This window comes from Ochlerotatus camptorhynchus, unplaced genomic scaffold (assembly GCF_037179485.1).
Source record: "Ochlerotatus camptorhynchus isolate MF236.1 unplaced genomic scaffold, CSIRO-AGI_Acam_v1.1 ptg000193l, whole genome shotgun sequence".
NCBI classification, from domain to species: Eukaryota; Metazoa; Arthropoda; class Insecta; order Diptera; family Culicidae; genus Ochlerotatus; species Ochlerotatus camptorhynchus.
The window spans coordinates 1,423,953-1,433,513 of NW_027040683.1; positions in this window are offsets into that span (position 1 = coordinate 1,423,953).

Below are 9,561 nucleotides of genomic sequence, written 5' to 3' on the forward strand. Positions count from 1 at the left end.
ACACTCGTGTTTATTTCAGTTACCGTGGGGACGTCATTTGTGATTAGCCCCGGTCCCTTTCAAATTGTATCATTATTTATGTACGGTCCTTATATTTGAAATGACGTTTCACATTCATCTAGTGATGGCCGATTTTCATTCGAATTAATCGATTAACGAACCGAAAAGTAAAATATTTGTAATCGGTTATATCGTGCCGATATAAGCATTAACAGATCATCACCGATCGTTTCAAACATGTGCTGCACTCTCATTGGTTGAAAAATGGTAGAACAGCGATCAAAAAATAATCGATTAGTTGTTAATCGTTTATTAAAAAATGGGACATCTCTGATTTTGGTGTGTTTGTTTTGATAAAAATGAGTGCAAAATTTCATCTCTACCAAGGGGGCAGCAAAACCACAAAATCACCTTGAATACGGGGGGTATTCATTGCATGAAAGGGACCGTGAAAGAGGACACTAAAATAGAAAGTTTTTCTTCCGACAGTTTCATCTTAGTATTCCTTTTGATGCTATCGCTGACAATGCCTGGAAAATAATTGGATTTGCTAAATAAACAATTACTCACGAAATATGTTGGTGATCCATTGATCGTGGTCAAGAATTTTTATCCTTACCTGCTCCATCGTAATTTTTGTAAACTTTATTTGCACTTGATTCCGGATGCACTATTTACCATTCACAAGTAAATAAAGCCTCTCCAGATTTGATAGTTTGATAGTACAAAATATCGGTAAAATTACTTGTGATTTACGCTTTGTTCGGTATTTTTTTACCGAATTCGGCGTTTTGGCTTATTTTACAGTTCGTTCGATATTTGTTTTACAGAGTTCATCAAATTTATAATCAAACTACCGAAACTTCGTTAAAATTTTAACGAATATTGGTGAAATTATTTTTGTTTACCGAAAAATCTGTAATATACTAAATTTACCGATTATTTCCGGTAAAAAATTACCGAACAAGCAAAACGTAGCTGAGTGTGTAACAAAATTATGAAAGATTTTGAACGTTAATAACTCAGCCGTTGTACCAATTTCAATAATTTTATCATCATTTGATCAGAAATACTTCTACGCATCTGTTAAATTTAAGACTTCATCATTTTTCAAAATGTTGCAAAATGAAATTTTGAAAAATGCACGAATGTGCAACCAAAGATGAATACTGAAGAAAAACTTTCTATTTTAGTGTCCTCTTTCACGGTCCCTTTCATCCAATGAGTATCTCCCGTCTGCAAGGTAATATTGTGGTTTTGATGCCCCCTCGGTAGAGATGAAATTTTGCGCACTTTTTTTTTCAAAACAATCACACCAAAATCAGAGATGTCCCATTTTTAATTACTCGATTAACAACTAATCGATTATTTTTTGTTCGCTATGCTGCCATTTTTCCACCAATGAGAGTACAGCACATGTTTGAAACGATCGGTGATGATCCTCTGGAGATGTTAATGTTTATATCGGCATGATATAACCGATTACAAATATTTTACTTTTCGGTTCGTTAATCGATTAATCGATTATTCGAATGAAAATCGGCCATCACTAGATGAATGTGAAACGTCATTTCAAATTTAAGGCCGTACATAAATAATGATACAATTTGAAAGGGACCTGGGCTAATCACAAATAACGTCCCCATGGTAACTGAAATAACTAAAATTATCACCGGTTGCCTGCGAGAAGCGATTTCCCTAACAAAGATTTCAAAGTTGAATTCCATATGGCCATCTATGTCAAGCGCGTCATACTAAAGAGTATAGACATAGAACCGCGCTCAAATTTCTATTCCTACACAAAACACAAGCTCCTGCTGCAGTTAACAAACAACATTTATTATATCCCAAGTAACAATTTCCAGTTGAAGAAACGCTTTCGTTTTGATTTTGTTCAGCTGCATGTTGAATAATAATTGCACAATGTGTTCACCACAACTTTTATAAAACCCTTGTTTACACTCGTTTGGAGAACCTATACAACTGCAACACAAAGGTGTTGTCTAACGTATTCAGTAAAACGTTTGCCCAAAATCAATTTCTTGTTGAAGAAACGCTTCCATTGTGATTTTATTAAACTGCATGCTGAATAATAACTGTACAATTTGTTTATTACAACTGCTGTAAAACTCTTGTTTACACTGGTTTGGAGAACCTGTTCAACTACAGCATTATATGTATACGCGGTATAGGAGTAGAAGCAACTTTTATACAACGTTTATAGATACATATTTAAACTCAAGCTTTATTATTTTGGTGAAAGCTCTTATACAACGTTTGTAGACACTTCTTGACAGCTGCGTTGAAATCTAGTAGAGAGTAAGCCTGAGAGGCGTTTGTTGCACTCTTTTATGACTCTTAAATAATCGTTGTACAGCAAGCGGTGAAAAGCGTTTACAGCACTTTTCAATGACTCCTTAACAACCGGATAGAAGCAACTTTTATACAACGTTTATAGATACATATTTAAAATCAAGCTTTATTATTTTGGTGAAAGCTCGTATAGAACGTTTGTAGACACTTCTTGACAGCTGCTTTGAAATTTAGTAGAGAGTGAACCTGAGAGGCGTTTGTTGCACTCTTTTATGACTCCTAAATAATCATTGTACAGCAAGCGGTGAAAAGCGTTTATAGCACTTTTCAATGACTCCTTAACAACCGGATAGAAGCAACTTTTATACAACGTTTATAGATACATATTTAAAATCAAGCTTTATTATTTTGGTGAAAGCTCGTATAGAACGTTTGTAGACACTTCTTGACAGCTGCTTTGAAATTTAGTAGAGAGTGAACCTGAGAGGCGTTTGTTGCACTCTTTTATGACTCTTAAATAATCATTGTACAGCAAGCGGTGAAAAGCGTTTATAGCACTTTTCAATGACTCATTAACAACCGGATAGAAGCAACTTTTATACAACGTTTATAGATACATATTTAAACTCAAGCTTTATTATTTTGGTGAAAGCTCTTATACAACGTTTGTAGACACTTCTTGACAGCTGCTTTGAAATTTAGTAGAGAGTGAACCTGAGAGGCGTTTGTTGCACTCTTTTATGACTCCTAAATAATCATTGTACAGCAAGTGGTGAAAAGCGTTTATAGCACTTTTTAATGACTCCTTAATAACCGTTGTGTAAGTACTCACAATATTCACAGATTAAAATTAATTTAACAATTGTCGTGGTACGCCAAAATAATTGCTTGTACAGTTTTTATTAATTTAATTTATTTGAGCACATTGAAAAAATATGTAATTATGCCATAATTCACATTCTGTGATCATGGAGGAAGTAGTAACTAGCATCGGTTTTAATCTTTGATTGATATTCTTTCAATTAATCTCTCTAATAATTAGTTGAGAGAATTTATCTAGAAATGTTATCGTTGGATTATATGATATATGTCTTAAATTAATGTTTGCATTTATTAATAAACACCTATATATATAATTTACCTCTACTCCACCGAGGGTTTCTCGAAGCAAGATTCGAACTCATGATCCCGGATTGCCAGCCGCTTCTGTTTCTATCTGCTCTATTCTTGAATACATATTTTGATCATATGAGAGAAGTATATGAAGCTCATCTTGAGTGACTTCTCTTGCAGTCGAATAATCATTGCCTTATGGTCATATAAACGTGCCTATCACTTGTGCTATTTTTAGCAACAAAATTGTGGTTGGTGGTTGGTCGAACGTAAACAATCATTTAAGAGTGCTCCAAGCAGCTTTTGAAGCGTTTAACCAAAAAGGCAATACAACTACATTCTTGTTCAACTCTGGAAGCTATTATTCAACGTTTGATCAACTCAGGTGTTTTATAAGAGCTCCCAATGGTTTGTTTTGATGCGTTTATTCCACGTTCTATATGGCTCCTGTCAAACAGTTTAACCGAACGTAAACAATCATTTAAGAGTGCTCCAAGCAGTTTTTGAAGCTTTTAACCAAATGGCAATACAACTACATTCTTGTACAACTCTGGAAGCTATTATTCAACGTTTGATCAACTCAGGTGTTTTATAAGAGCTCCCAATGGTTTGTTTTGATGCGTTTATTCCACGTTCTATATGGCTCCTGTCAAACAGTTTAACCGAACGAAAACAATCATTTAAGAGTGCTCCAAGCAGCTTTTGAAGCGTTTAACCAAAAAGGCAATACAACTACATTCTTGTACAACTCTGGAAGCTATTATTCAACGTTTGATCAACTCAGGTGTTTTATAAGAGCTCCCAATGGTTTGTTTTGATGCGTTTATTCCACATCCTGTATGGCTCCTGTCAAACAGTTTAACCGAACGTAAACAATCATTTAAGAGTGCTCCAAGCAGCTTTTGAAGCGTTTAACCAAAAAGGCAATACAACTACATTCTTGTACAACTCTGGAAGCTATTATTCAACGTTTGATCAACTCAGGTGTTTTATAAGAGCTCCCAATAGTTTGTTTTGATGCGTTTATTCCACATCCTGTATGGCTCCTGTCAAACAGTTTAACCGAACGTAAACAATCATTTAAGAGTGCTCCAAGCAGCTTTTGAAGCGTTTAACCAAAAAGGCAATACAACTACATTCTTGTACAACTCTGGAAGCTATTATTCAACGTTTGATCAACTCAGGTGTTTTATAAGAGCTCCCAATGGTTTGTTTTGATTCGTTTATTCCACGTTCTATATGGCTCCTGTCAAACAGTTTAACCGTATGTAAACAATCATTTAAGAGTGCTCCAAGCAGTTTTTGAAGCTTTTAACCAAATGGCAATACAACTACATTCTTGTACAACTCTGGAAGCTATTATTCAACGTTTGATCAACTCAGGTGTTTTATAAGAGCTCCCAATGGTTTGTTTTGATGCGTTTATTCCACATCCTGTATGGCTCCTGTCAAACAGTTTAACCGAACGTAAACAATCATTTAAGAGTGCTCCAAGCAGCTTTTGAAGCGTTTAACCAAAAAGGCAATACAACTACATTCTTGTACAACTCTGGAAGCTATTATTCAACGTTTGATCAACTCAGGTGTTTTATAAGAGCTCCCAATAGTTTGTTTTGATGCGTTTATTCCACATCCTGTATGGCTCCTGTCAAACAGTTTAACCGAACGTAAACAATCATTTAAGAGTGCTCCAAGCAGCTTTTGAAGCGTTTAACCAAAAAGGCAATACAACTACATTCTTGTACAACTCTGGAAGCTATTATTCAACGTTTGATCAACTCAGGTGTTTTATAAGAGCTCCCAATAGTTTGTTTTGATGCGTTTATTCCACATCCTGTGGCTCCTGTCAAACAGTTTAACCGAACGTAAACAATCATTTAAGAGTGCTCCAAGCAGCTTTTGAAGCGTTTAACCAAAAAGGCAATACAACTACATTCTTGTACAACTCTGGAAGCTATTATTCAACGTTTGATCAACTCAGGTGTTTTATAAGAGCTCTCAATGGTTTGTTTTGATGCGTTTATTCCACGTTCTGTATAGCTCTTGTGAATCAGTTTAACTAAGGTGCTATAAAAGTTATCGTAGGTCTTATAAAGCATATAGTTAAACCGAACGTAAACAATCATTTACGAGTGCTCCAACAGCTTTTAAAACTTTTAATCAAATGGCAATACAACTACATTCTTGTTCAACTCTGGAAGCTATTATTCAACGTTTGATCAACTCAGGTGTTTTATAAGAGCTCTCAATTGTTTGTTGCGTATAACACCACGTAGTCCTACGTCACCATTGCGTGCAACCCCATAGGGTTGTCCCTTGTAGTTTTTCTACCGAGCTTGGCTGTGCAAATCTTGGCAGAAATAACTCGTGTTCGTGGCTTATAGAGAATTTTTTTATTATTCAGTTCCAACCTGGATCTGGTATCAAGATTGGGTCTGCTTGTTGTTTTTCAAACGACAGTGTGAACGTTTGTTTTTGTAACCTGGCTCGGGTTGAGGTTCGCACTGACAATAAGCTCGGGTTCACACGGGTTGTAAGTTCCAAGCTAGATCATAAAAAAATTCGCTATTAGATAAACGTTTTCCGCGAACACGGAGACAGATGTCGGTAGTGTGCTTTGAGCAGAAATTTCGTGGTAATTTATATGGTCATTCGTGTAAGTTTGTCGGTGGTAGTGGTTTCTCCAGGAGGAGAAAAAAGAAAGGAAAAGTGTTCCTAGCTAGTGAAGCTTGAAGACAGAGACAAAGATAGTGTTGTTCTATTGTTACACACAAATACCGAAAATTGTATCAATAAAAATATTGACCTTTCAATTTAATAGTACCCAAAAATTCGTTACTTCAACAATGAAAATGTTTAAAATAACAAGGGAATTTTCAATTCAAAAGTAGATGTTTTGATTTTAACTTGTGGTTGTAAAAAATTGTTTAACTGTCAAAATTACTTCTTCTGCGGTAGATTTTTACTCATTTCTGGATAGTTTTAGAATAACGTGAGTAAATAAAAAGAAAAACGTGCAAACCGGGAGCTGAAAAACATTATATCAGAACAGTTTTTAAATTAAATTATTCACGGAGTGTTTAATTATTCGTATGGAGATAAAATACGGCCGTAAAAGTTTTGTTTTGCTTCCACTGGTTATTCCCGGTAGTCGCCTAACCGGACAAGAAGAGAATCGAGAGAATCAAGGAGTGCTCTCACGATTTGACCATCTGTAGAATCATCTGGTTCGAGATGAGGAAGATCTCACCAATGTCCAATCCTACAGAAGAGTGGGCCAAATGTAAATACGGGAGAAGGCAATCACCAAGTCCAACCGTGAGCTAGAATGGCTGGAACTATAAACGAATAGTTGGTATGTAATGTACTGAATTGATAATTTTTGCCCTAAATACGTTTTCTACTGTCTCCACAGCCCTTCCATCATCGCATCTGATGATTGTTACCATCACCAAAACGATCTACTGCCCTAATAAAAAATAACCATAAACGAACGATAACCCAAATCATTGAACTATTCCACAAATGGTTTGGATGATACCCAGAACACGTCGTTAAGCAAATTAACCATACAATTTTTATTAGGGTGAGTAACCGACTTTTAGAGAGTCGTGTCTCAGCTGGTGATGCTCAATCTTCTCGTTGAACGATCTCGAGTCGGAAGGTGCAGCCAAGCTCGCAGCCAAGTACCTGAGCATAATATCCAAAAAAAGATGTTCAGTTGAAGAAAACAAATAAAGGAATTTAAAGTGTCCACGAGATCGAAGAAAATGTGTGGTTATTCATAAAACAAATGATATATAACAATTGAAAAATATACTTTTGTAACATACAATTGAATAATTAAGACTTTGAATTTGATATTCATTAGAATTAAAATGAAAAAGAAAACTGTTATGTTGATAATTCTGATGTTTAAATTGAGAATAGTTTTATTTGTTTTGAAATAGCGAACGTTATTTCAACTAATTCCAACTTTCATGCGAAAAGTTTGTTTTGAATTCATGCTTTTCATTTGACAGTACTACAATTCATTTTGAAAGTTTCAACTTTCAAAAGCAGGGAATGGGTAACTTTTGAAAATTATTAATTAGCCCCGTAATGTGGGTAGATCACCTTTTCGTGGTACGTTACGGGATGTAAGATCTACCACCGATTCCTAGTCCTGACTACTTCAAACTAGGGGAACAGGATTTTTCAGTAATCCAAGGAACACATTGTAGTGATCAAGACAGACCAACAATAACAAACCAAGTTAATTTTGACAATTGAATAGTCAGAATTCGAAGGTCCGAGTCAGCAGTCAAAAATACATAGAATATGGATGTGAGCCGACATTAATAAGAAACATTACAACGTCACAATGGAGATTTAGGTACATACACGGTTGATATGATCTTGTAAGTTTCTCGAAAACTGGGTATGAATATTCGCTACAGTACTCGCATGTATATTTATATACCGATAGAAAATAAATACTATTACAATGTTGAGATTTGATTGGATTATCATTAGATTTAATCGTGTGATGGTTTCTACCTATTATGTATATGCTATTTATTTATATACGAAAAAAACATCATATTCAACGAGAATAAAATAGCAATAATAATTAATATTTCATTCAAGTAAGATCGATCTATAATAATAATAACAATAATAAAAAAAAAACATTAATAATATTAATAATACAAATATGACATTTCTTTAAAATATAATCAGTGTATATTTTATCTGAGTGTAGCTCCATGGTTTCGAACACAAACTGAAACGAGCGATGAAAAAGAAACGCAAAGTACTACCCGGAAGTGAAGGGGATCTTGAATGTGTGTTTGGAGGAGAAAAACTGGAGGGAGCTCAGGCGTCATTCTGTGAACTAGTCTTGTGGAAGCAAGTCGAGTTTTTAATGTGGAAAAAAAATCTAGGATACGACATGGCGTGGTCGGCAGGTAAGTAGGAACAACGGTATGGTTCAACAAAATTGAACTGTAGAGTGGAATCTAGAGTATAATTTGAGAAATAATTGTGTAGAGCGAGCAGGTCTCTACGAAAATCAAATATAAAAATAAAACAAAAAAAAGGAGCGAGCAGGTCTCTAAATATATGAATCTGGAGCGAGCAGGTCTCCAGATCAAAAAAAAAATAATAATAGAGCGAGCAGGACTCTATGGGTTATAAATTTGCTAGAGCGAGCAGGTCTCTAAATATAAATCTCATCTGGAGCGAGCAGGTCTCCAGACAAAAAAAAAATGGTGGGCAAAGCTTAAAAAAAATGGAGCGGGCAGGTCTCTATAAGAATAAAAAAAAAAGAAAATAAAATAAAATTAAGTTAGACGATTGTGTGCAGACAAGTTTAGTAAAAGATATATTTTGTTGTTTTCCTACTTGCGTATAGGAAAATATGTACGAGCACCGAAGGAACAGGTGGATTCACAAGATTTAGTTAAAGAGTTGGCTGATGAAAGGGCTAAAAGTGCAGATCTGGCTGATGCATTATTGCAATCTCGTAAGGAGAATGAACTCCAAGCCGGTCAAAATGGAACTAACAACGGCAACACTCCGAACCGCGTTCTTGAACTGTTCGACCAGAATCGGTTCAGCAGTACTCGTCACATGGCATCCACTTCCAGCTTGGAAGAATCCAAATTCTTATCTTCTATGAATCAACTTTCGGTGGCGTCTATCAACGTTCCAGAATGCAAAGCATCGGATGGTGATGAAATTCATCGTCACACTTACGAAATTTGGAAGGACTTACTGGTTGACTCTCTAAAATTGGCAGGAATTGAGGATGAGCCTACTATGTTCACGGTTTTCAAGGTAAATATTAATTATTTGCTGCAAGGGATTTGATAAATGTACAAATTCGCATGTGAACGCTCCATTAATATTATTATTATTACTGTCATATAAGAAATAACTTAGAATGTACCGTTTTTTTTAAAGGTGAAAGCCGGGCAACGTCTGCTCGAGATTTTCAGAAACACGAAATCTCATGCTGAAGCTCCGAATCCCGATTCAGCACCATTTTCTAATGCTATGCATCGTCTGAAGACCTATTTTGGTTCTGGATCGGATGTGATGCTGATGAGACGTAGGCTAGCACTTTTGACACAAAAACCTGATGAGTCTGAT